Source organism: Ursus arctos, unplaced genomic scaffold, assembly GCF_023065955.2.
Source record: "Ursus arctos isolate Adak ecotype North America unplaced genomic scaffold, UrsArc2.0 scaffold_9, whole genome shotgun sequence".
Taxonomy (NCBI): domain Eukaryota; kingdom Metazoa; phylum Chordata; class Mammalia; order Carnivora; family Ursidae; genus Ursus; species Ursus arctos.
This window is the reverse complement of record NW_026623111.1, coordinates 80,846,933-80,874,020: the sequence shown is the minus strand read 5'-3', so window position 1 is coordinate 80,874,020 and position 27,088 is coordinate 80,846,933. Positions and strand designations below refer to the sequence as shown.

The 27,088-nt window shown below is 38.7% G+C and overlaps 1 protein-coding gene across 1 annotated transcript in view; it reads left to right on the top strand.

Annotated features, from left to right (window-relative positions):
- SLC39A8 (solute carrier family 39 member 8) overlaps nucleotides 1-27,088 on the top strand; it is a 72,329-nt gene that overhangs the window by 31,658 nt on the left and 13,583 nt on the right. The gene's annotated exons all lie outside the window — the stretch shown is intronic.

Sequence of the window (27,088 nt, the reverse complement as noted above, 5' to 3'; positions counted from 1 at the left end):
ATTTTAAAAGATTTTATTGACTTATTTGACAGAGAGAGAAAGGGAGAGAGAGCATAAGCAGGGGGAATGGCAGAGGGAGAAGCGACTCCTCGCTAAACAGGGAGCCCCAATGTGGGACTGGATCCCACGACCCTGGGATCATGACCTGAGCCGAAGGCAGATGCTTAACCAACTGAGCCACTCAGGTGCCCCTCTCATTTACTTTTTATAACAATTATTCAAAATAGGGTTTATTTTCTACATCTTAGAACTATTTTGTTTTCAAGTGATGGATATCAAACCCAGATTATGTATGCAGAAAGGAGACTTCTTAAAAAATTAATTAATCAATTAATTTGACAGAGAGAGACAGCCAGTGAGAGAGGGAACACAAGCAGGGGGAGTGGGAGAGGAAGAAACAGGCCCCTAGTGGAGAAACCCGATGTGGGGCTCGATCCCAGAACGCCGGGATCACGCCCTGAGCCAAAGGCAGATGCTTAACGACTGTGTCACCCAGGCGCCCCTGCAGAAAGGAGACTTTATTGGAAAGATAGTGGGTTGTCTAATGGAACAGCCAGGCTATAAGAAGAGCGAGAACCTAGGAACCATTAGAACCATTAGAACTCCTTGTCTTCATCTTCCCTGTAGCTCAGAGTCATTCTTTCTTTCACTGTGCACTGGCTCCTTCTATAAATGGGAAACATAGCCACTAGCAACTCCTGAGGTTTATGTCTTACAGTTTCAGTCACTAGAAGGAAATTGACCTGACTCTTTCAGTTCTAAGTCCAAATTCCTGGCAAGTGTCTCCTTGGTCTGGCTTGAATTAGTCATCCACTTCTAGATTAATCTAGAGGGTTGGGCCCCTTGTATGACTGCAAGGGCATATGGATGGAGTAGAGGAGGAATGGTTATGATATAAGGGTGCTAGGTGACAGTATCATTGGTGTTCACAACACTTCTCATTTGACAGATGAGGAAAGTAGAATTTTAGATATTAAATAACTTCCCCAGGGTCACTCGGTTGGTAAATAGCAGATCCATAAGCTACAAAGTTAAACACAATATAAAAAAGAAAAACTGAAAATAAAATCAAGGAAAGCCAGCTAAGAAAAAAAAGTAGAAAAAAAGATACCTGGAAGAGGTTGTTATGGCAAATGACCTGAGCTTCCTTCTGGAAAGAAAACATGATCATTCATATACTTTGCCCCACCTGATTAAGGAAAATCTCAAGTGTGTTTGAAGAGGCATTTTTGTGTTAGCACTGAGCTAAGACAGGAAATTATTTCATGCAGTGTAATGAATGATACTTTGAGCCAAGATTTTGCAAAGAATATGCATATGTTCAAATAGATAATTTCTTACAATAATTATAACTAACATTTATTAATGCTCAGGGACTCTGCCTAGAAATTTAAATTAATGTCCTCCTTGAACCCTCATCGTAGCCTAGGAGACAGTACTGTCGCAATTCAGAGACTATCCTTTGGAGAGGTTAAATAACAAACCCAAGGACACGTAGCTCCTACATGGCAAAGCTTGGAACAGGACCAAGGGCATCTGATGCTGAAGCCTGCATGCTTGTATACCTTGCTGGATTGTCTTCTTCAGGTCATTACTCTACTAGAATCAAGGTGATGACATTAACTTTTAACCTAATAACTATTAATTTTTGTAAGGAAAGAAGATCATTTGGCCCGAGGCTGTTGCTTCCTGAAGACAAATAAATTGAACTGCTCAAAAGTTTGATTTTAGTTTTGAAGTTTCTGGGCTCCTGATTTATGATTTACCATGGCCAGAAGACGTGTTTGTAGTAAATATGAACACCGTGACAAAAATGGGATCCCGCACGTGATCCTGTTTCACGTAATTTACAAATATCAGTTGAAAAGCTATTCCTACTGTCCTTCTGGAAGTAATGCTTGAACACAGGCTTTCATTCATTTACCCAATAACCATTTAGTACCTGCTCACTGTCCTAGGCACTGGGGATTCAGAAGTGGATGAATTCTTGTGAATCTTACAGTTTATTTAGGAGACAACATAGAAAAGAGTAAAACTAGAAAATACCACATAACAACAAATACTTTGATGAGAATAAAATATGGGGATGTGGGGGGCACCTGGGTGGCTCAGTCAGTTAAGTGTCTGCCTTCAGCTCAGGTCATGATTTTGGGGTCCTGGGACAGAGCACCGAGCTGGGCTTTCTACTCAACAGGGAGTCTGCTTCTCCCTCTCCCTCTGCCCCTCCGCTTGTTCATGCTCATTCTGTCTCTGTCTCTCTCAAATAAATAAATAAATTGAATCTTTAAAAAAAAATAGTGATGTGGGAATGACATGGGGGGGCTTCTTTGATTGATCAAGAAAGATCCCTACAGAGATCAGGAGAGAATTAGCTAACGAGAAAGAAGAGCCAGCCATGCAAATATCTGAGAAAAGAATATTCTAAAATCTTCGAGAAGAGTCAAGTGGGCTATATACAAGGGAACTGGAGGCTAAATGGCATTGGACTTCCTGACATCAATGCTGGGGACTAATGGCACAATTCCATCAATATTCTGAATAGATATGACTGTGAGGGCAACTGGGTGGCTCAGTCATTTAAGCATCCAACTCTTGATTTAGGCTCAGGTCATGATCTCAGGGTCCTGAGATCGAGCCCTGTGTTAGGCTCTGCGCTCAATGTGGAGTCTGCTTGAGATTCTCCCTCTCCCTCTGCCCCTCCCCTCCCCTGCTTGTGCTCTCTGTCCCTCTAAAATTAATTAATTATTAACTAATTAATTATTAATTAACTAATTAATTAACAAATAAATAAAATCTTAAAAAAAAAAACGACTGTGGAATTGTAAACAATGGTAAACTACCAATCTAGTGAGAGGCTGTAATGAAGCTAGGATTCTGGAAATATACTTCTAGGAATTAGAAGTCCAACTGAAGGCAGAGAATGTGCGTTCCAGGATGACAGCCATGCACCAGGCCTTGAGATGAGCTGTACAAATAGTCCTGACACTAATTTCTCATGGGGACTATTTTTGGCTATTTTGGTTGAAGGCATAGTCTTAAATGAATAGAGACTTAAACTGAATAACATAATGTTATTTTCAGTTTTCTCTTTATATTGCATTAAAATATTGAAAGAGGTTGAATTTAAGAAATACCATAAAGGTTTAGATATTGCTTTAAGAGACAGTAGGTAGTATAATATAAGTGATAGTGATTTTAATAATAAAATTACAATATTTTCTAATATTTTATATGATAAAAATGACTTAACCTAGATACCCCCATTATGAGAATTGAACAGGATATGGAAAATTCATGGTTCATTTCTAAGTCCAAGAATCACCTTAAGAATTTTGTTGACGATTCTTGTTGCTACTGCTTCAACATAGTGAAGTTTTTCCAAATTGAAAATAAGAAACTATGAGCGAGTGAAGAAAAGTAGCCATATTTGGCACTCTATCAATAGAATGCAAATTATATGACAATCTAGACGATAATAGCATGATTTTTGACTCTGCTGGAATATAGGAAGAACAAAAGAATTGTTATAGAATAATTAAAATCCACGACTTAGGGATGTCTTAATTGATATTCATCCACATAATTCTGGTCCATCACAGAATACTCAGATGTGCAATAATATTTAAATTTAATTGCCTTTGGTATTTTGTCTATGTTCAGTCATATAAAAACCATAGCTTTACGCATTTAAAAAAATGTATTGCCATGTAAGTGTATTTATGACCGTAAGAGGATGGAAGATATTTTATTTAAGTTCTTTAGTTTGATGATAACTTTTAAATATTTAAACAAATCAGTGAGACTTCCTTAGTAGCCTTACTCCAGACCCAGTAGATGTTGGGCCTCACAATCCATGGGACTCGCAGGAGTGCGCGTGCGTGTGCATGCGTGCGTGCGCACGCTCATGCGCACACGCTCATGAGTGCGTGCGCACGGGGCACGCAGGTGCTTGTATGCAGGAGCACACATATTTCCAGGACAAGCTGGGGGTCATAGGGGAATAACAAGAAGGCAGTCATGAGGGAAGAAGGGGAACATAGTTACTCAGTTATTGCCACTGGGTAATGTTTCACAGCTCACCCCGTGACACTTGATGCTTTGTTCTCTCTGACGACCATATACACCTGTGGAGAAGTCCTTTCAGTATCTATGCAGCCAGATGGGTCTTTTCCGCATGAATCTACAGCTTTAGAAGGACTATTTTTATTAGGTGTTGATTCCTTAGGCATGTTAGGTACTCTGGAGAGTGGTAGCTTTTCTAGGCCACTAGAGGGACCATCTGGCTTATTTCTCCTGTACTCTGTAATCAGTCTTTTTCTTTTTTTCTTTTAAACATGTTATGTTAGTCACCATGTAGTACACCATTAGTTTTTGATGTAGTGTTCCATGATTCATTGTTTGCATATAGCCAGTCTTTTTCTACAGGAAACCTCTTAATGCTTTTCTTTAGGAATTGATGTCAATAAATATAAAGTGATAGGCATTCCTTTTTTTTTTTTCCTAATGGAAGAAACATTAATATCAACCATTTTTAGAAGTTAAGTATTGTGACTTTTATGTTTAAAATTGAGGTACGGAGAAGTAGAATTTAGCTGCAAAATGTGGTGATGTTAGGGACACTTCCTTTGTCAACAACTGACATGAAGTGATATTCTCCAAATACAGAGAGAACGTTTTTGAGGTGCTTGGGTCTCCATGGGAGTCCAACAGATGTTAAATACATTTAATTCATTCATCAAATATTTCTGAGGACCTAGTATATTCTTGGCACTATTCTAAATACTGAGTACATACCAGTGGGATAGAACAGACAGACTTCATGTCTTTTCAGAACATAAGTAAAATATTATACTGAAATGGGGAAAGCATTCTTTTTCTTATTAAGTGTGAGCTAGAAAAAACTGATCAGGAAACCCATATGTATGGGGCTTTCCCACTGGTCTTTTCTCCAGATGGTTGGTTTTTCTCCATTCTCGCCTGGAAGTGGCGAGGAAGTTGTGTATTCCTGGCTGCCCATGTTGGAAGTGGGGTGGGAGCAGCAGGGGCGGAGCATTGTGCAGCTTTGACGTAATACCCCTGTCTTTAGCTCTGCATGTCCTTGCAGCCTTCAGTCTGCCTTGCGTCCTTGAAGCAAAAGTCTCTCTGGTTCACTATTCTCAGAGGGTGAATCTAGTCGTTTGGGGTGGTTGCCTTGCTGCATTGTTTTGGGAGCAAAGATCTGGGGTTCTGATTGCTCCTTTCATAAACTTACAATGAATTCTCTTATTTTTAGTTTTGTTCTTCACCTGTCACTTTCAGAGGTATTTGGTGCCTCCATTCCCTAAACTTCTCTGAAATTCTTGGCCCTGCATCACTTTATTTCTTGTTGACTTTTTTCTCATAGGCAGTCAGTTCGACTGCATCCTTCACTTTTCACTTTCCAAAACAAATATCTCCATGTTGTTATATCATCTCCCATTCTTTCTGTCCCGTGATGTGATGACCCTTTTTTTATTCCTTTATTTTAAGGAGTTTCAGGAGGGACTACAGATAAATATATATGTCCAGTCTGCTGTATTTCACCAAAAACCTATTTACTGTTTAAAATCACAATAGTTATGAAACAGAAATCAGTTACTTTCCTATATGTGGTTATATTAGCCATTAGTTAAAATTGAAAACTAAGTAAGTAATAAAGTGATGTAAGAAGTGATTTTCATTGATTTTGATTGATTGGTGTTTACAGAGAAGCTGGTTTAGTGGCAGGCAGACGATGCACCCAGACTGTCGTGAAGGGGAGTTCTGGGTTGTCAGTGGAATTTGCTCCCACTGGATCCATCTCAACACTTCTTGCCCCGTGGGCCATTTTACCTGGCTCTAGTCTTTGTCACAAAAACTGATACCTGAATCCTCTCTGAATTTAGCCCATGCCTCACTGGTATTAACTATACCTTTATGCATCTCTAGCGAACCTTTTCAAAATTTCAAGAATATCTCTTCTAAAATCTTTTCATTACTCTGCAATATTCCCACTCTTACCGTTGCTTCCTTTAGTGAGACGGAGATCTTGCCTTGGAATCTGTGAAATTTGCTATCTCACTTCCTCTGCTACGTTCTGAAAACTGCTCCGTTTCATCTGCTCTCCACCTTTTCATTTGTGTCAGGACTTGTATTCTTTCTCCTTTTTTAAGTCCAGTTTCTCCAAATGTGTTCATCTTTCCCACAGCTTCTTCCTGTTTCCATTTATCTTTCCTGAATCTCTCCTTCTCCCCATGTCTACAAACATGCCCAAGTCTTTTCTACCTTAAAGTATTTTTTTTCCTGACTCTGCTTCTCCCTAAGATTTTTCAACCTTACTCCTTCCCTACACTGTCCAACTTCTTGAAAGACTAGTTAATACTGAAGATTGTGTCAGACATTGTCTTAAGTGCTTTACATATATTAACTCATTTACTCCTCACAGTAACAACCCTATTACGTAAGTATGGTTATTATCTCCGGAAACTGATGTACAGGGAGGTTAAGTAACTTGACCAAGGTCACACACATACCAAGTTAGGGTTTAAACCCATACACCCTGACCCCTAGGCCCATCTGGTTAACCTACCTGGCGCTACTCTATTATTTCTGTCTGCTAACTAGTCGTTATGTGCACCTTCCTCTTTTTCATCGTTTCCTCAAGTATTTAATCATGTATAAAAAAATCAGTGCTCTTCTCTGAAATTTCCCTTTGGGGTGATTCAAGTGATTTTTCTAGATACTGCACTATATTCTTAACACTCATTCTTATTCTTTTTGTGACATTTCTGTAGTTTAGCACATATTTGAGTACTTATTGTTGGCTGAATGCTAGGAATATAAAGGCGTATCATTCACTGGGAGCCATTCCCTCCCTCTTGGAATTGCTCATTAGGTGGCTTTTGTGACACTATACTAACCTTCTTCTGATATTTTAGCTACTACTTTTCAGGTGTTTTCTCTGAATCTCCTTTTCCTTGCAGGGCAACTGGATGTGGAGAAGAAAGCAAGAGTTTTGGGGTTACACGGGCCAGTGTTCACATCTCAGCAATAAAATGTTTGTTGTGTGATTTAGGGAAAATCAATTAATATCTCTGAGCATTTGTTTGCTCTTCTGTTAAATGAGCAAAAATCCTTAAGCTAATGAATTTTTTTGTGAAAATTAAATAATTTATTATGGGTTAACTGTGTAACAACGTCTGACACACAGTATGCATGTGATAAATACATATTTCTCTTCTCCCATTCACGAGTTTTTATCCTTCTCTTTCCTTAGTTTTTATTCATAGCGACTTATCAAATCCTATCACTTGAACTTTCAGTCCTCTGGGAATAACTTCTAACTCTATATGCTTAATTATTTACATACTGTCCTTTACAAGAGGCCTTCTTGTACTAAGCCATAAAGGCTTTTGAATTTATTTGCATTTTTCCACTCGGAAACACAGAGTAACACATTGATAGGATGAAACATAGGAACATCATGCCTTCTCATCTCCATTATTTACCTTTTTCACAATTCGAGTACATTTTCTAAAAACTAAAGCTTGATTTTTAAAACTCGAATGCCATCTTGTAATAAAGGCAAGCTTCTGAATGTACATGCTTGCAGGTCAGACATCGACTTTCTGTGAAATAGACTAAGAGAACTTGAAACATTTGTTCTCACTTAATGGAGTAAAACTTTAAAGTCTAGTGTAATTTGCCATTTGAACGCTATTATCAGTTTTTGCACCCCAGGTTCTCTGTCAGAGTTGCTCAGTTATGCACTTATCAGTCCAGTTGTGTCTGTCACACCACGACACATCCAGTTCATTTGAAAGGACATTCCTAAGGATGTTCCTAAAGGAAATCCCTCAGGAGGGACCTAGGGTTATCTGCTGTGACTCCTTCAATGAGCCATTCATTCCCTGATTTCACACATTGACACATTAAATCATAATGAAAGAATGTTGGCACTACTGACTACTTACTAGACCAGCTGAGAGGATCAAGTAAGTTACTGTATATGACAGTGCGTTGAAAATAGCCAAGTCTGTACTGTTTAATCTAGTTGAAAGACAGACAGTTGCGTAAGGGTTCCAGTCAGGGACTGCTACGATATCCAGAAGAAAGGGGAAGATTTTTGTTTCCTGTTAATCATTTAAATGGTTACTATTTTTGTGGAATTTATAATTGTAATCAATTGATATGTGCTATCAGGTCCGTGCAAACATAATTAAAATGTTATGAGATTTGACTTCTGGGTATAACTTGTAGAATTTTAGGGCTTTCTTTTCCCTTTGTGTATAGATAAAAACACTGACAATTGAATTTCTGTTGAATGTGTTGAAGTAAAAACGAAAAGAGAGAAAAGATGTTCAAAGACAAGGCTTTCCAAGAAAAGTCTTCTCAGTCTCCCTAGAAATTACCGGAGATATCTTGACTAATTCCTGTCCCACATACTGTTTGCCAAAGAATCCTTTAAAATACCTTCAAAAGGTCGTACTCACAGTGGATACAAGCCTTTTATGAGTTACCAGGATAAGATGCCAAAAGTGTCTTGGTTTTGAATTTGATTACTAAAACGCAGTGTGAGACAGAAAACAGATCTGTTTGATGGTGGGAAAGAAGGAAAGACAAATTTGATAGAAGTTCCAGGTAGCGTTCATCAGTGTTGGCAAGCGTTGGTCTTCTGGGGTTGAAAGACCTAAAACGAGGGCATGAACCTGGGTTATAGAAAAAAATTATGGTGTGATTGACAGAAATGAGGGAGTTAGGAAGAGATCCCTGGTAAGGGGGCGGGGCAGGCAGAAAGGAGAAAAGATGATTAAATTTTCTCTAAATAAACATTTTTACCAAGACAAAACAAACAGAAAAGTGAACAGGTCATAACTGTACAGCTCTATAGATTTTTACAAAGTAAATTCGTTCTCAGAACCACCACCTACACCATGATAAGGACATCACCAGCAATTCAGAAGCCTCCTTTGTCCCCTTTCCAGTGATTATACCCTTACCTTCCAAAGGGAACTTCTATGAGTTCTAACATTACGCAGCAGTCTTCATAACTACGTAATCTTTTGTATCTGCCTTCTTTTGCTCAATATTACATTTGTGAAGTTCATCTGTGTTGTTGCTTATAGTAGTCATTCGTTCATTTTCATTGCTTTATAGTACTCCACCGTAGGCACAGCTCGATCACATCAGTACCATTATTGTGAACTTGACCTTACCATATCTATTCATGCTCTTCTATTTTTCTTATATATCCATACGATATATTGGATTTCACATTTTTAAAACTGAGTGAAAATAGTATTTTGGACATTTCATTATGCAACTTGCTTTTTTTGGCCCATATTTTAGTACTTCTATTTCCACTTCATTCCTTTTAACTGCATGATGTTACTCCTACTTGTTTATCCTTTTCCTCTGACATTGATAATTTTTTTTCCTTTTAGCTTTTTGCTGTAACAACAGTGCTGCAATGCACATTCTTTTTGGGGGGGAGGGGCAGAGGGAGAGAAAGAATCTTAACTAGGCTCCATATCCAGTGTGGAGCCCATTGCCAGGCTCTATCTCACCACCCGGAGACCATGACCTGAGCTGAAATCAAGAGTCGGACACCACCTACTGAGCCACCAGGAGCCCCTGCAATGTACATTCTTATCCATGTCTCATTGTGTCTTCCTGTAGAGTTTGTCTAGGGCTGAGGTGGGCGCTAGTGGCATTTTGGGCAGAACAATTCGTTGTGTTAGAGTGGCCTGTGCATTGAAGGATATGAAACATTTAAGACTCCCGGGGTGCTGTTTGTCCAATGTAGCACTCTAGTCACTAATGACAATGGAAAAATAGCTGCCATTACCCTCACATTTCTAAATGCCCTTGGGTGATATTAGGTAGTGTCTGATTCAGAACCATTGATCTAGACCTTTTCTCAACTGGAGTTTTGTGAGACAAGTTTTGTGAGACAAGAAAATGATTTAAAGTGACTGTTTTCTCTCATCTTTTGAGGATGGTACATAGTTAGTATCATTCTATATGCACAGAAGAGAAAATAATTTATTATGCATGATGGATACCATAAGGCATTGAGACTTGTCCTGCAGAACATCTGTGAGAAAGATTGGGCTATATAGATAGACATGCAAGAAATGGATCATAGGGTACGCAGACAGATAATTTTATTGAATAACAACAAATTGGTCTCTAAACTGTTATACTTTTTTTACATTCTTATCAACAGCAGAAGAGAGTTCACATTTTCTGCACATCTTTAGCAATACTTGGGAATTTCAGACTTTTAAAAAAAATTCATTGCCAATTTTAGTGAGTTTGAAATGTCATCTTTTTGTTATTTGTCTTTGTATAATTCTGATTACTGGTGAAGTCGAGCATCTCTTTATCGGCTTATTGGTCATAAGTTTATTTTTGTGTTCCCTGTTCAACTACTTCATATTTTTAGTTGATTTTTTAAAAATTGATTTACATTAAAGAAAAAATTATTCCGATGCTTGTTGAAATGGTGAAGAGGAATTGAGTCCAGACTATAGCAATACGGGTCTACTCTACAGAGAATGGGGATTGGACTCAACTTGGAATAGAGCAAGGGCAGCTGAGGATTTGTAGCTAACGAGCAGAATGAAGGGCTCAGTGGATAGGAAATCACTAGTAGGGGACATCAAGGGTAGGGAGCTCTCACAAAACTGACTCTGCAGGATTCTTGCTACAACTGGGCCCTGCAAGGACACATAGAAGCCCAGGATTGAGGCTCGGTGAGAAGGGGGCTCAGTGGAGCCTGACTGAGGGTTGGTCAAGGATTCTTTGTCATTCGCAGGCATTTTACATATATTCTGGATCCTAATCTTCATTGAGTAAATGGGTTACACATATATTCTTGAAGTCTGTGACTTCTCTGTTCACGTAGTTTGTATTTTATTTTAAAAAAGTTTTAATTTTAATGTAGTCAGTATATTAATACTTTCTTCAGGTTTTCTATGCTCTGGTTTTAAGAAAACTTCCCTCTGCCAAAGTAAAGAAGCTATGTTTCTATACTTCTAAAGGTTTAAGTTTAATTTCCCACGTGGAATTTACTTTTGTATATGATATAAGAAAAAGATGTAGGTTTTTATTTTTTTCTATATGGATAAGCAGTTAGCTTCTTTATTGGATAAATCATTTTATCTCTGCCATGTATCAAGTTTCTGTATATAAATGTGTCTGTATCTGGGCTTTCTATTCTCTTTTGTTTATCTGTATAAAAAAATTCCAGGCCCAATACCATACTACCTTAATTATTATAGTTTTTAGTAAGCATTGAATCTCCAAAGACAAGACTCTGCACCCTATTGTTTTTTTCACTGAAACTTTTTTTTGTTCTTCCATATCAATATGATTTTTGGGATTTTTATTGACATTGCATTGAACTTAAAGATCAATTGAGGGACAGCTGACATCTTTATAATATGTCAGATTTTCCTTGTTTTGTAATTTTCCATATGAATCTCTTTAAACTCTTCAGTTAGATTTATTCCTAATTATTTTGTAGCTTTGCAGGTATTCTAAGCCGTATCCTTTTCCTACTGTATTTTTCTTTCTCTTTTTTTAAGATTTTTATTTTTAAGTGCTCTTTATACCCAATGCGGGTCTCAAGCTTACAACCCTGAGATCAAGAGTCGCAAACTGACTGAACCAGCCAGGTCCCTTTACTATAGTCTCTAATTGGCTATTACTGGTATGAGGAAGTGACGTTTCATATGGTTAACTGTATCCTGCAGCAATGCTGAATTCTCTTACTATTTCTTGAAATTTATTTGCTTATTCTTTTGGATTTTCTGTGTAGACATTGAAGACCAAATAACCACATCTTTTCCTTCTTTTCCAGTTGTCCCCAAAACTCTTATTTTTCTTGTGTCATTACATTGGTGAGGATTCCTGAGATAATGCTGAGTAGACGTTGTGATGGTCAGCATTTTGTCTTGTTTTTTACTTTGATGGGAACACTTCCAAAATCAGTAGATTGCTTGCTTTAGTGTTTTTTAAAATAGATATCCTTAGATTAAGAAAATTCCTTCCTAGTCAGAATTTACTAAGTCTTGTTCTCAGTGTTAGATTTCATTGGATTTTTTTTTCATTTTCTATACTGTAACCAAATATGGATAATCTACAATAGTTAATTTTTCTGCTTTTAAAATTGAGGAGTCTTCAATCAGGGTAAAAGACTAAATGAATAAATAAGTTATTTTCGCACAAAGCTTGTGTCATTTCTGAACTACAGTATTATTCATTAGATGTAATTGATTAGTAACTTTTAAAACTTTGAGTCAGATGGATTTGCGTTTAAATTCTGATTCTGACAACTAATCAGTTTACTTTTCTAAAAATTCTTCATTTGCAAATTGGGAAAATCTCCACCAGTCAGGATTATTACTGGGATTAAATGAAATATTTTAAAAGTAATGAATAAGTATAGGTATGCAGTAAATATTAAATCACATTACTACTACTACCATACTATCAAACATCACCACATTCCAGAGGAGCAATGGGGGTTAAATGAGAGTAACAGTGGACAGCATTGGGTGTGAACTCAAAGCCACAATGTCCTCTAGTTCAAAGGCCGAATATTGAGCAGCAGCTCTTGAAAGGAGACTTGGTACAGAGTTGTGGGATCATAGGCCAGGTTTATAAGCACATGTCGACTGGAAAGAGGAGAGCATTTTATGCATTTTATCTACTGTGAAGATACGGTCAGAAAATGTTTTAAAGATTCAAAAATAGATGGCTTACTTCAATGCAGGAGCAATTTATAGATAAGAGTTATATCAATGAAGGTTTCTAGAATAGAGGAGGAGAGCAGAGTTTTCACGGCAGTTTGCAGAGAACAAAACCAAGTAGCAAGTTTGAATGAAGGGTCTGGAGGCAGCTGAATTGAATTTTCATTTCGATTTGCTTACCTTTCAGGAAGAATTTCCCAAAGTCAAGGTTCCTTAGGAGAGAATTGGTGGACAAAGTCCTGTACACTAGGCAATGCTATTTTCAGGGACATTAGGGAGAAAAAGTGGAAGAAAATGTCCAGGGGCTGGGGTGGGATGCGTTGGTGCCATGTTTCCATCTGCGAACGAAGAAACCCTATAGTTCCCCAGTATGTAGTAGGTCTTCCTTGATAAGATGTGTCTTTGTTTACATTAACCCCAGCGCAGAATAATGAAGGGGAATACTAGATCAGTGTCCACAGTAATGAGTTTATCTGAAGATGGAAAACTGGTGTGGGGTGGGGAGAGAAAATTTTGGAAGAAGTTTCAAGAAAGAAGAGATTGGGAGAATCTGTCCTGATGGCCGGAACTATGGGCGAGGAGACAGTTCTGAGGGATATTTAGAAGTGGCACCAAATGTTTGCTGAATAACTCCTTCCTCAGTGTTTTTGAAAGGCTTGGAAAAGAATATATACATTTTCAATGCTTCTGAAGCCAGATATAGTTACTTTTGGAGGCATTATTATGCTTTAGTGGCCTGTAAGGAGAGGAAAGGCCAGATTTAACAAGTACAGAAAAAGACCAGAAAAGTGAACTATTTCAAGGAGTTTGTCATTGAAGGGAAGAACAAGATTTGGGGAATCCAAGGGAGATTTCATACAGGGAGGAAAGCTGAGTGGACAGGGAGAGCTTGAAGATGCAGAAGAGAATGGAAGTCATGGGAAGAATATCTGTTGGAGCAAATTCCTAGAAAAGAAACTAAGAGGGAATAAGAACACAGGTGGAGCTGTTGATCATGAAAAGGAGAAGGGGTCCTACTCTAAGATGGAGTGGAAGGTGGTGAAATGTCTATGGGTAGAGGAGAAGGAGTTGTGTCAGATGGCTTCCATCTCGGGCAGGTGGGAAGTAGCAGTGAAAGAATGTGGGGTTGGGGAAAAATGCAAAAGGTTTGGACTGGACTGTTAATGTGCTGATCATAACAGATTGTAGCAAATTGCTGAGCAGGAAGGCAGAATTCTCAGCCTTGAGCCTGTGTCCTTATTTTCAGGGATGGACATGTTCATCTATACAGCCTTGTGTAGAGCTCTCAAGCTTGGGCACAGATGTGAGACAGAGAGAGCAATAATCCATCTGCGTAGAGTCCCACACTATTGCAGATAGGGAGAATGGCATGCCTGCTACCTTCGGAGGCCTGGAGGGTTCAGGAAGCCAGGTGATCACATATGGAAGTAGCTTGCTCTTATGTTGAACTTCCAGAAACATCATTTTGTACTCCATCTCCTGGAAGGCTGTTCGCACAGATTTTTCTTTTCTCTAGTCTTTGAAACACAGTGAGTGTCAGAGGAGCAACCCATTAATACGCATATCAGATTTCTATTACTTGTCACTGCTGAATAATTCACAGCAAGGATGGTGATGGTGGTACTTGGTGTTGTGATGGTGGGGTACCTATCAAGTGCAGGGACTTACTCGGTTCCTAACAAATATTATTCGTGTACAACCTTGATGGGTAGGTGTGGTGTTCTCCCTTTTCACAGAGAAGGAAACTGAGTTTCAGAGAGGTCAGAATTTACTTGAACTTAGGTCAGTCACGCTTAGAGTTCTTTTAACAGAGCTAAGTTGCTTCCTGGTTTGCAGGCTTCTCATCAACTAAAATGACTACTTTTAATGAAATCCAAATATAAATACATTTTTGTGAGAAAAAAATTCTTACCTACTTGACACGCACCTAGCATGTACTTGGCACCCCCTAGGTACTTAGAGGTACTTAGAGACGTGTGTGGGAGAGTTGTAATACCGTGTGAGGAGTGCCGTAGTAGAGCTGTGCCCAAGGTGCCGAGAAAGGTGTGGCACAGGTTGGTGTGGGGAGTGACGCCAGTGACATGGGCGTGGTTGCTTTCCTGAGAAGATGGTGCTTGTCCCATGTTGAACGACAGGGGGGAGCTTACTAGGTAAATAAGATTTGATGAAATGGTAACCAGGTTGCAGAGGTTACTTCCAATTATTATTTTTAAACATTTGGCCATTTAAATTTTTGAAAAATTTAGGAAAGCGTGCCTATAGGACATTCTTAATCATTCTCCTTAGGAAGCCGTTTGATGAAGTGCATTAACTTTTGCAACAGAAGAATATACGTCCTCGCCGATTATTACATACAATTTAAAGGGGTTCCTGAACCCATTGAAGTGCTTCTATAACCTCCCAGCTAATCCTCTGTAATGTAGAGAGATACTCAAAAACAGAGAACAAATGCCTAGGGGTAAGAGTAGGTAGCACTGGACAGTAGGTGCTTTACAGCTGTTATTATGTTCGATTCTTACAACAGCCCTGTAAAATAAGTATTAAATTAACTTATGCATGAGTAACTTAAGACTCTTAAGTCACTCACTCAAGTTCAACCAGATAATAAATGGCAAAGCTATGATGAAATCCCCTCCTGGGGTCCTGAGTCCCAAGTCCATGTTCCTTCCACACACATGAGCCTAACTTCGTAATGAGAACACTACTGTGAGTGATCAGTTCTGACTTCTAACAAGTAACTAACAGGTGAACATCTGGAATGTAACTTTTAGTGAGTTGAAGGTTGCCTGCATGGTGAAGTCTCCTTCATTCTGACTCTACTAATCTGCCAGAGCTGATGAAGTCTGACTTGTGATAGTTTGTTCATATGCTGGACTGTCTGCTGGGCTGTAGAGTATCTTGGAGCATCTATAAAAATTGCTTTTGAACAATTTGTAGGCAAGACGCACCTCAGGTTTTTAAGTTATCTAAAGAAATAATAACCAAGTTGTTATTACGTAGTTGATATGCTATGTCAGTCCTATCCATACAACGTGGCAGGTTTGCTTAAGGACCTCTACCCACCCCCACCATGCTTGCTGTGGGAGCCATTTGTTGGTGTGAGTTCTAGAAAGCAAGAATAGTGTATTTATCTAAACACACTCAATACTAAATTGCTTTCACTAATCAAGCAGGACTTATCCCTGTTTAGAAGAATTAGTGAGGTTTTACTCAATTAGGCTTGATGTCAAGTTAATTTTCCCCCTGTTAGTATAATGAAGAATTGCTCTGTTGCTCTGTCATGCATGCTGATTGATAAAAAAAAAATTGAGAATGAATGCCAACACATCTTTCTTTTGATAAATGAGGAAAAAATTTAAGAGGTTCAAGTAAATTATTCGGGACATCAGAAAGTTGCTCAGTTCTATTGTGTAGAAAGCCCGGTTGCAAACCAGGGTAAGCAATGGAAGAACGGAAATACATATTCTATTGCTGGTGTGGCTTTAACATCAGCTTTTTCAAAAATTTTTAAAGGTTGCATTATAAAGGATGTTCGTGTCATAAATACTGGACTTGCCAACATAGGCCTCTGTCTTTTCTTTGACTTCTGCTATTTGCTCCTTTGAAAATATTTATGAAGTACTATGTTCTTTGCATGCTGCATCTTGCAGTTTGGGAATAATGGATCAAGACCTGGTAAGTAATTTTTACTTACATGGATTGCATGATGGGAAATTTGCCAAAGCTTGAGTTGTTTTATTATAATAAACAGAATTTATGTCCCAGGGAGAAGCACTTGGGGAGGTAGAATTTATTCTAGATTCAGTTATTCCAGGTTATATTTATTCCATATATTTGAAAATAAATATCCTAAATTAGAAAGATTACAAAGCGAAAGCATCTTGTGAATGAAGTGTGGTCTTGCCAAAATGTGTTTTGAGTTTGACAGTACTACGCTGTAGAGTGTTAGCAGATTGTTCAACACGCACACACATGCTCGTCTGTAGATACTTGTCTGTCTGTCTCTCTGTTCACATCTGGGCAGTTTTGTGTCTGAGGCACATGTCCAGATCAAAAATATCACTTTTATAACTATTAATACTTCACTGATAATCTTAGTGAATAAAAAAATAATTGGAGGCATTTGAAGACTGAATTAGGTGCTCACTTTAACAAATGTACCAAGTTAGAGTCTATTCATTGATTGGGTGGTGAAAGCTGATTTTACTACATTCCTGCTTTTTAGATAGGGGATCTCAGTCTCTTTCTGAGGATCTCATTCCAATTAAGTTAATTTATTTTTTTATTTAGTTTAGTTTAATTAGTTTATTTTAGTTAATTTATTTTAGTTAATTGGTGACTTTCTCCTATCTTTAACTTTGCTCACCTTGTTAATCAGTGGACCGATTGATACAGATGTATTATAAGTTTTGAGTTTTTATCAGCAGAAGGGAGACAACCCAATGTGTGAGCCCAATTATTTTTTAAAAAGTTTGGGAAATCACTGCTCTTTATTTCTGTTATCAGGTATCAGAGTATTAAAAGTAAAAAAAGAACATAATTTATTTTATTGAATCTTCTTCATAGGACTATCAAATTGCTTAATGAAAATGACTTTATTTAACCTTTATAGCAACTTAGTGAAAGCACATTAGAGTCAAAAAAGTTACATAGCTGAGAAAGCACCAATAAAGATTATCTTTGCAGGTTCAGTAAACCTTCCACGTTTCTGGTTTGATGCTTTCTAGTTCATCTGCTTTAATTACTAGGTTGTAAAGTATGTATCAGAAAAACCGAAGTGAGGGATCATCATTAGTTTTCTAGGCTGCAAAGCAAATACTTAAATCTACAGTTAGTTTTACTTTTAGGAAGTAGAATTGCAAAAATCCTTTACTGGGAAGAAATAGTCCCCATTTTCTCTGGATTCTTTATATTTTTTGTGAGTTTGACCAAAATTTCAGACTCATGCAACTTATATATTAAAATAATAATGGCAATCTTTTTTAAAAAAAGGATTTATTTACTTACTTACTTACTTACTTACTTACTTGAGGGGAGTTGCAGAGGGAGAGATCATCTCAAGCAGACTCCATGCTGAGTGCCCAGCCTGCTGTGGTGCTCGAGCCCAGGACTCTGAGATCATGACCTGAGCTGAAATCAAGAGTCGGAAGCTTCACCAACTGAGCTACCCAGGCTCCCCAAGAATGACAATTTTAAATTGGGACTTTAGTGATAACATTTCGTGTTCTGGATGACATTCTAGTCTGTAGGTCAAACAGTGAAGCTATATTAAAGGGCAAGAGATGGTATTCATTTATTCATCCTGTCATTCACTCACTCGTCATGTGTCCTGTGACCGGCTGCCCAGTGCCAGGCTCTGTTCTATGCCCTGTTAACACTGGCAAGTTAGAAAGTGTTCCTGCTTCCTGTCACTCTTTTTATTTCAGTGGGACTCACAGCTCAATATCCTAGGGTTACACATGATGTTCAGGAAATTAAAATGCGGTGGTGTGATGATGTCCGGGTGGCTACTTTAGTTTAGGTGGCCAGGGACACAGTCAGCGAAAATTTGAACCATAAGAAGCAGCTATCCATGCAAAGATGAAGGAGAAAAAGGTCATGGCTGAGGGAACAGCCAGCACAGGTCTCTAGGGTGGGAAAGAGTTTGGTGGGTTTTAGGAATAGAAAGGTCAGAGTAGCTAGGGCGCAGTGGATGCTGGTAAAAAAGGACACTGGAGAAAATTCAAGATGTGATTCTTTCTTCCAAGTTTTACTGTATTCTAACATTTAAATGTATCAATAACCTCAAGTAGTGCCTGGTTCTAAATTACATTTTGTTAAACGTAACAAACCTAGGAAGGGACAGTGAAGAAAACATCTATATTTTTCCATCCATAATGTGGTCTGTAAACAACAGATTGTGTATTTGAAAACCCAAGGGTGGTGTCTTTTTCCCCTCAATGATTGGAAGTATTTTCAGTGCGTATGACGTGTTAGCAAACCTCAGAACATCAGCATAGTGAACTCTACTCAAATCCAGAGGTACTTGAATCACTGGTACCAAACAAGGTGGAGGCTGGTGACAGCAATAAAATAATCCATTATTGTCATAACAAACTACTGAACTCAGAAATTCTGAAAACTGAAAACTCAGTTCTTCTGAGCAGTCTGGCTTTTATTGCATGGGCTTAGGGTTCAGGAGAGTACCTTGCAAACAGTAAGCACTCCACAGTGTTTGTTGCGTTTGTTGCTACTACTCTTATTTTCGTGCCGCCTTCTCCGACAATCTTCTGAACAATGTGTCAGTCACGGAAAGTGAGATACAAGGTGGCTGCTGATAAAAATCTCCTGCCCTTTAATGGTCTCTGGGATGGAGGTGGGAGCACTCTTGAGATCTGTTGGTGAAAGTGTAATTTCCGCATTCCACTTCTCCACTCGGTTTAGAAAAACAAGTCCCCACTCCCCATCATTTATTTAAAGAACACACTTACCGAACACCTACTAACGTTAAACTCTGGGCTGAAATGAAAACAAGTCCTTGTCCTCCAGGAGCTTCTGATCTGGCTCCACAACTTTTAGTCACAAAGAACTGGCAAGGAATCAAAAGACAACAGAAACACTTCTGCAGTTGCAGAGTTTTTTAATGTAGATGAACCAATTTAGAATTGATGAGTGAATATTCTTCTGTGCACACCCTTCTCAACATAGGTGTGTAGTGTCCATGTGTTTGCTCTTTGGAGAGACTGGAATAGATGCTTCACATGACAACGATTTGTGAGCCTCTCGTGAGAGAAAATGTACTTTTACTGTTATTACACCTTCATTTCTTCAGACAACAAATATTCGGAATGCCTGCAGCCGTGCTAGATACTGGGGCGAACAAGAAAGAAAATAAAATTCCACATCTGCTAGAGATCACAGCCGTGTTAGTTTGGCATAGGTGTTTAAATCCTGTCTCTGCTCCTTTCTAGAGGTAGGACTTTGGGCATGTTATTTAACCTCTTCATACTTCAGTTTTCTCGTCTGTAAAATGGGAATAATAACCACTCAGGGTTGTTGGGAAGAGTAAAGAACTTATACTACTAATGTTATTATTACTGTTCTGGGCCAGTGAGTATGTCCTGTATCTTCCATGCTCAGTTCTCCGCTATAAAACTTCTTAAACTGGTGAGCAAATCTTTAGAGTGTCACAGTTACATCTTTAAGAGGGAACGAGGTCCTGCTGCCCTTATCCCCTGTGCATTCCCAGTTCTTACTTTCCAAATATGAAGTAGAGATAGTCTCTGTTTTTTTGAACTACTGAGATATAGATCGGGTTGCTGGCTGCCCCCTCACAGAGAACAGCTTTTGATTTCTAACTCTCTGGTGCTCATTTTCCTTTCTACCCCTGGCCGGTTGCTTATTTCTTAACACTTCCTCTAGGGTCTAGTTACCTGCTTGGTCACAGTGACCTCAGCTAGCCCTTGCTCGCGACCCTCCTGTCATCTCTCCTTCCTTGTCTCTTTTCACTTTTCCCAAGCTCCTTGCCCTAAGGGGCTTGCATTTCTTTTTCTTTTTTTTTAAACTTTTTTTATTATATTATGTTAGTCACCGTACAGTACATCCCTGGTTTCTGATGTAAAGTTCGATGGTTCATTAGTTGCGTATAACACTCAGTGCACCATGCAATACAAGCCCCCCTTACTACCCATCACCAGTCTATCCCATTCCCCCACCCGCCTCCCCTCTGAAGCCCTCAGTTTGTTTCTCAGAGTCCATAGTCTCTCATGCTTCATTCCCCCTTCTGATTACCCTCCCTTTCTTCCCCTACCGATCTTCCTAGTTCTTATGTTCCATAGATGAGAGAAACCATATGATAATTGTCTTTCTCTGCTTGACTTATTTCACTTAGCATTATCTCCTCCAGTGCTATCCATGTTGCAGCAAATGTTGAGAACTCGTTCTTTCTGATAGCTGAGTAATATTCCATTGTATATATGGACCACAACTTCTTAATCCAGTCATCTGTTGAAGGGCATCTTGGCTCCTTCCACGATTTAGCTATTGTGGACAATGCTGCTATGAACATTGGGGTGCATATGGCCCTTCTCTTCACTACGTCTGTATCTTTGGGGTAAATACCCAGTAGTGCAATGGCTGGATCATAGGGTAGCTCAATTTTTAACTTTTTAAGGGACCTTCACACTGTTTTCCAGAGTGGCTGTACCAACTTGAATTCCCACCAGCAATGTAGGAGGGATCCCCTTTCTCCACATCCTCTCCAACAATTGTTGTTTTTGCCTTGTCAATTTTTGCCATTCTAAATGGCGTAAGGTGGTATCTTAGTGTGGTTTTGATTTGAATTTGATTGAATTTCCCTGATGTGTCTGTTAGCCATTTGTATGTCTTCATTGGAAAAGTGTCTGTTCATATCTTCTGCCCATTTTATGATTTGTTTATTTGTTTCTTGTGTATTGAGTTTGAGAAGTTCTTTGTAGATCTTGGATACCAGTCTTTCATCTATAGCATCATTTGCAAATATATTCTCCCATTCCATGGGCTGCCTCTTAGTTTTTTTGACTGTTTCCTTGGCCATGCAGAAGCCTTTTATCTTGATGAAGTCCCACAAGTTCATTTTATCTTTTGTTTCTCTTGCCTTTGGAGATGTGTCATGAAAAAGGTTGCTTTGGCCAATGTCGTAGAGGGTGCTGCCTATGTTCTTCTCTAGGATTTTGATGGATTCTTGTCTCACATAGAGGTCTTTCGTCCATTTGGAGTTTATCTTTGTGTATGGTGTGAGAGAGTGGTCAAGTTTCATTCTTTTGCATGTAGCTGTCCAATTTTCCCAGCACCATTTATTGAAGAGACTGTCTTTTTGCCACTGGATGTCTTTTCCTGCTTTGTCAAAGATTAGTTGCCCAAAGAGCCGAGGGTCCATTTCTGGGTTCCATTGGTCTATGTGTCTGTTTTTTGTGCCAGTACCATGCTGTCTTTGTGATCACAGCTTTGTAGTACAGCTCGAAATCCGGCATTGTGATGCCCCCAGCTTTGTTTTTCCTTTTCAACAGTTCCTGGTGATTTGGGGCCTTTTCTGGTTCCATACAAATTTAAGGACTGTTTGTTCCAGTTCTTTGAAAAACGTCCTCTGTATTTTGATCGGGATAGCATTGAAAGTGTAGATTGCTCTGGGTAGCATGGACATTTTAACTATGTTAATTCTTCTGATCCATGAGCATGGAATATTTTTCCATCTTTTTGTGTCTTCCTCAATGTCTTTCAAGAGTGATTTATAGTTTCTAGAATATAGGTCCTTTACGTCTCTGGTTAATTCCAGGTAACGTATGGTTTTTGGTGCTATTGTAAATGGGATGGATTCCCTAATTTCTTTTTCTTCAGTCTCATTATTCGTGTATAGAAATGCAACTGACTTCTGAGCATTGATTTTGTATCCCACCACATTACTGAATTGCTCTATAACTTTTAATAGTTTGGGAGTGGATTCTTTTGGGTTTTCCATATAGAGTATCATGTTATCTGCAAAGAGAGACAGTTTGACTTCTTCTTTGCCGATTTGGATACCTTTTATCCCTTTTTGTTGTCTGATTGTTGTTGCAAGGACTTCTATACTATGTTGAATAATAGTGGCGAGAGTGGGCATCCTTGTCATGTTCCTGATCTTAAGGGAAAGGCTTCTAGCTTTTCCCCATTGAGAATGATATTTGCTGTAGGCTTTTCACAGATGGTTTTTATGAGATTGAGGAATGTACCCTCTATCCCTACACTCTGAAGGGTTTTAATCAGGAAAGGATGCTGTATTTTGTCAAATGCTTTTTCTGCATCTATTGAGAGAATCATATGATTTCTGAATTTTTCTTTCTGGATAAAATCTAAGACCCCGATCGATTTGCGAATGTTGTACCACCCTTGCGTCCCAGAGATGAATCCCACTTGGTCATGATGAATAATCTTTTTAATGTACTGTTGGATTCTATTAGCCAGGATCTTGTTGAGGATTTTGGCGTCCATATTCATTAGGGAAATCTGTCTGTAATTCTCCTTTTTGATGGGGTCTCTGCCTGGTTTGGGGATCAAGGTAATACTGGCCTCATAGAATGAGTTTGGTAGCTTTCCTTCTGTTTCCATTTTTTGAAATAGCTTTAGGAGAATAGGTATTATTTCTTCTTTGAATGTTTGGTAGAATTCCCCAGGAAAACTGTCCAGGCCTGGAGTTTTGTTTTTTGGAAGGTTGTTTATCACTGACTCAATTTCTTCATAATTAATTGGCCTGTTTAAAAAATCAATTTCTTCCTGTTTCAGTCTTGGTAGTTTATAGGTTTCCAGGAAGGCCTCCATCTCTTCCAGATTGCTTAATTTATTGGCATAAAGCTGTTGATAAAAGCTTCTAATAATCCTTCCAATTTCATTGGTGTTGGTTGTGACCTCTCCTTTTTCATTCATAATTTTATTAATTTGGGTCCTTTCTTTATTCTTTTGGATAAGTTTTGCCAGTGGTCTGTCAATTTTATTGATTCTTTCAAAGAACCAGCTTCTAGTTCTGTTGATCTGCTCTACTGTACTCCTGGTTTCTAATTCATTGATTTCTGCTCTAATCTTGGTCAACTGCATCCTCGTGCGTGGATTAGGTCTGTCCCTCTGTTGCTGTTCCAGCTTCTTGAGGTGAGAATATAAAAACTGCATTTTAGATTTTTCTATTCTTTTGAGTGAGGCTTGGATGGCTATGTATTTCCCCCTTAGGACTGCCTTTGCAGTATCCCATAGGTTTTGGTCCGTTGTGTTTTCATTCTCGTTGGTCTCCATAAATTCTTTAAATTGATTTTTGATTTCCTGGTTTATCGAATCATTCCTGAGCAGGAAGGTTCTGACCCATCCATTTGCTGTCTACAAGAGACTCATTTTGAACCGAAAGATACATTCAGACTGAAAGTAAAGAGATGGAATACCATCTTTCACGCCAGTGGACCTCAATAGAAAGCTCATATCAGACAGATGGGATTTTAAACTAAAGACTATAGTTAGAGACACAGAAGGGCACTATATTATTCTTAAAGGATGTATCCAACAAGTGGATATGACAATTATAAATATATATGCCCCCAACAGGGGAGCAGCAAGATACACAAGCCAACTCTTAACCAGAATAAAGAGACATATAGATAAAAATACGTTAATAGTAGGGACCTCAACATTCCACTATCAGAAATAGACAGAACACCCATGCAAAAAATCGACAAAGAAACAAGGGCTTTGAATGCCATACTCGACGAGTTGGACCTCAGAGATATATATAGAACACTACACCCCAGAACCAAAGAATACTCATTCTATTCTAATGCCCATGGAACATTCTCAAGACTAGACCATGTTCTGGGACACAAAACAGGTCTCAACTGATACCAAAAGACTGAAATTATTCCCTGCATATTCTCAGACCACAACGCTTTGAAATTGGAACTCAACTGCACGGAAAAATTTGGAAGAAACTCAAACACTTGAAGACTAAGAACCTTCCTGCTCAGGGGCTTACATTTCTAGATCTTCTCTGCCCATCAGGGAAAACTCCTTCATCTTTTGAAGGAGTGTGTATTACATTGGGTGGGATCTTCTACATTTCAATTCTTTAGACATAATTCGTGTCAAATGGTAATTACACGACAGAGCAGCTCCCACATGGGGCTGGTTCCTCTACCATATCCCATCCTACCCCTCTTTCCTTGTCTGAACAATTCTGGAAGCTCTGATGCTGAGCAATGTAGATATTCCTGGATTTGGGGAACACTACTTTTCAAGAGCGTAGCAACATTCTCCAGCTTACGTTAAAACTTAACCAGTTTTCTGGTGCCTCCTGACTCCCTTTAAGACTTCTCAGTAACAACGAGAGTTGTGTGGGCTGGGACGCACATTATAAGGGCTTTTTATAAGAAATGATATCCTGCTTCCCGAACGTATCAAGAGCATTAATGCTATTCCCATCTGTAGTAGTGGTAGGCAACCTTTTAGAGTGGTGTAAATGGTCCATTAGGATAACTGCAAATACTTAATTAGTGTATACTTTAAACTCCATTGGTGAAATAGTAGCATATTTCTTGAAAACCTGTCAGATTTCTCCTAAGTAATTTTTTTCAAGACAGTAAAATGATATGGTCCCAGACTGAAAATGAAAGGCAATAATTTCAACTCCTAAAGACCAAAACAACTTTACTCACATTCCACTGAAGGGATGGAGGGAAAGGAAACAATTTTCAAGGTTTCTGGAAATTGTTATTTTCCTGTTAATGGTTATTTTCATTAGCAAGGGGAGTTTTGGAAATAGTTATGAGCTTTTCCTAAAACCAAATGACTAGAGACTAAGCACATTTGAATACTGTTTGGTTGCATACATTAAAGATAAAATTGATTTCTTCTTTCTTGTATGACGTTTCATTTCGGTTATAGTGATCTGAGACTGACTTTTCGGGGCCAGAGGAAGGACAAAGGAAACACCAGCTATAAAGAATATAAAGATTACTAGAAAATACACTCATAAAACAAAGCCCACTAAAATTTTACATTTGTTATTTTTTAAATTTATTTTTATGTTTTATTTTTAGAGAGGGCGAGAGAGAGAGGGAGGCAGAGGGAAAGGGAGACAGAGAGGGAATCTTAAGCAGACTCCACCCCAGTATGGGGCTCATTCTAACAACCCTGAGATCATGACCTGAGATGAAATCAAGAGTCTGACACTTAACTGCCTGAGCCACCCAGCACTCCTAAAATTTTACATTTGTATGGCACCTTTAACTCTTTATGATATCTTTATATCTATTTAATCCTTTTTGTAATTTTCCCCATTAAAATATATTTGATGGTATATGTAGAGTCTGTGAGCATTTTGTATGGAAACAGCATTAGACTTTAAATCAGTCATGTTCTTTCCAGAAAGAGGTGGCACATTCAAATAAGGATAAATAATAAATAGGAAAGGGACCATTTACAAAACTCTGAGCCAGGTGTAGGTGAACAACAAGGGAGAATGCTGTAAAACTGGGACTTGGAATAGTGGAGCTATGAGTAAACTTATCAAACTATGAATAATCAAAGGGAAAAGGGAAGGAAGAAGTTACTAGAACCTAGGAGGTAGTCTTGCATAGAAAAGCACTGTACGGGGAACAGTGATCTCTAATTATAGCCAGCTCAAGTTATCCCTCAAATAAGGAGCCCAGAGAATAAGTACCTTGGTCTCCCTCTCTTCTTTCCCTCCAATTTTATATTAGAGCTCTTTGTTTGGAACCAACTAGAAGCCAGGAGCATGGGAGCCCTTTGACGCAGTTGATACTGGTCTCATAGAGCAGAAAACTGGAAAAAGAAGGGTGGAAACTGGATCTGGAAGGGGAAATGAAAGATATCTGGTATACTCCAGCCCTTTTTTCTGTCAGCCTCCACTCTTGCCCTTCACCTGGGTGAAAGATGCATGTCCTCAGCACAGAGACTGCATAAATCCCCATCAACTACTGTGTGGTGTGTCATCTCCGTGTGGTAGTAGTTCAGTAATATGCAATCTAGAACTAAAATGTTGGCTGCCACCAGTATTCTTCATATAAAATACCAGGGGATGGAGATAGGGAGAAGAGATGCAATAAAGAATATAAATTTAAATTATAGCTGATCCTAGCTTCCGTAGATGGTTATAAGGCCTAAGCCAGTAATTATAGCTGCCTCCTTCCACTAAACCTTCTGTACTTACCTTACTGTCTGATATCACCTTGACTGGTAAAGTCCTTTTCCAATTGTGGTGACCCAGACCTTCCTTCCTGCCAGATCTGAGTCCTTGGTGGTCTGGACTTCACTGGCTTGTTGCTCTTCTTCCTTGGCAAGGATCATTGGAAGGGGAGTATTAAGAAGTGCCCCACTAAATTTCCTGAGTTCCAGACATTTTTCTTATCTTTATTTTGTGGCAGCAACTCAGGTTTTCCTGATCATTGGGTGCCATTATCCTAGGCAATATAGTGACTTCCTCATTTACCTATGGTTTATGGATATAAAGAACCTTAAATTTCCTGGGATTAATCTCCACTTCGAATGAATCAGAAAATGACCATGTTTTCTGGTGGATGAGTTATTCCCTTGGACATTAGGACCTTCAAACTCACCAAGTCTAAGGTATTGGGGACAGAAAGCAAGAATGCTTCAGGTGCGTTGTGCTGGTGTAAGGCACATACCTACATCCTATGGGCAGAGCTCCAATCTCTCAGGATTTTATCTCTTGGCTTACACCTTAGCTGAGCCTTCACTAGGGCATTCCATAATTCTATCAGGCTAGTTTCTTCTATGAAGGGGAAAGTGATATGACATGTGAATTCTAAGGATTGAGCTGATTG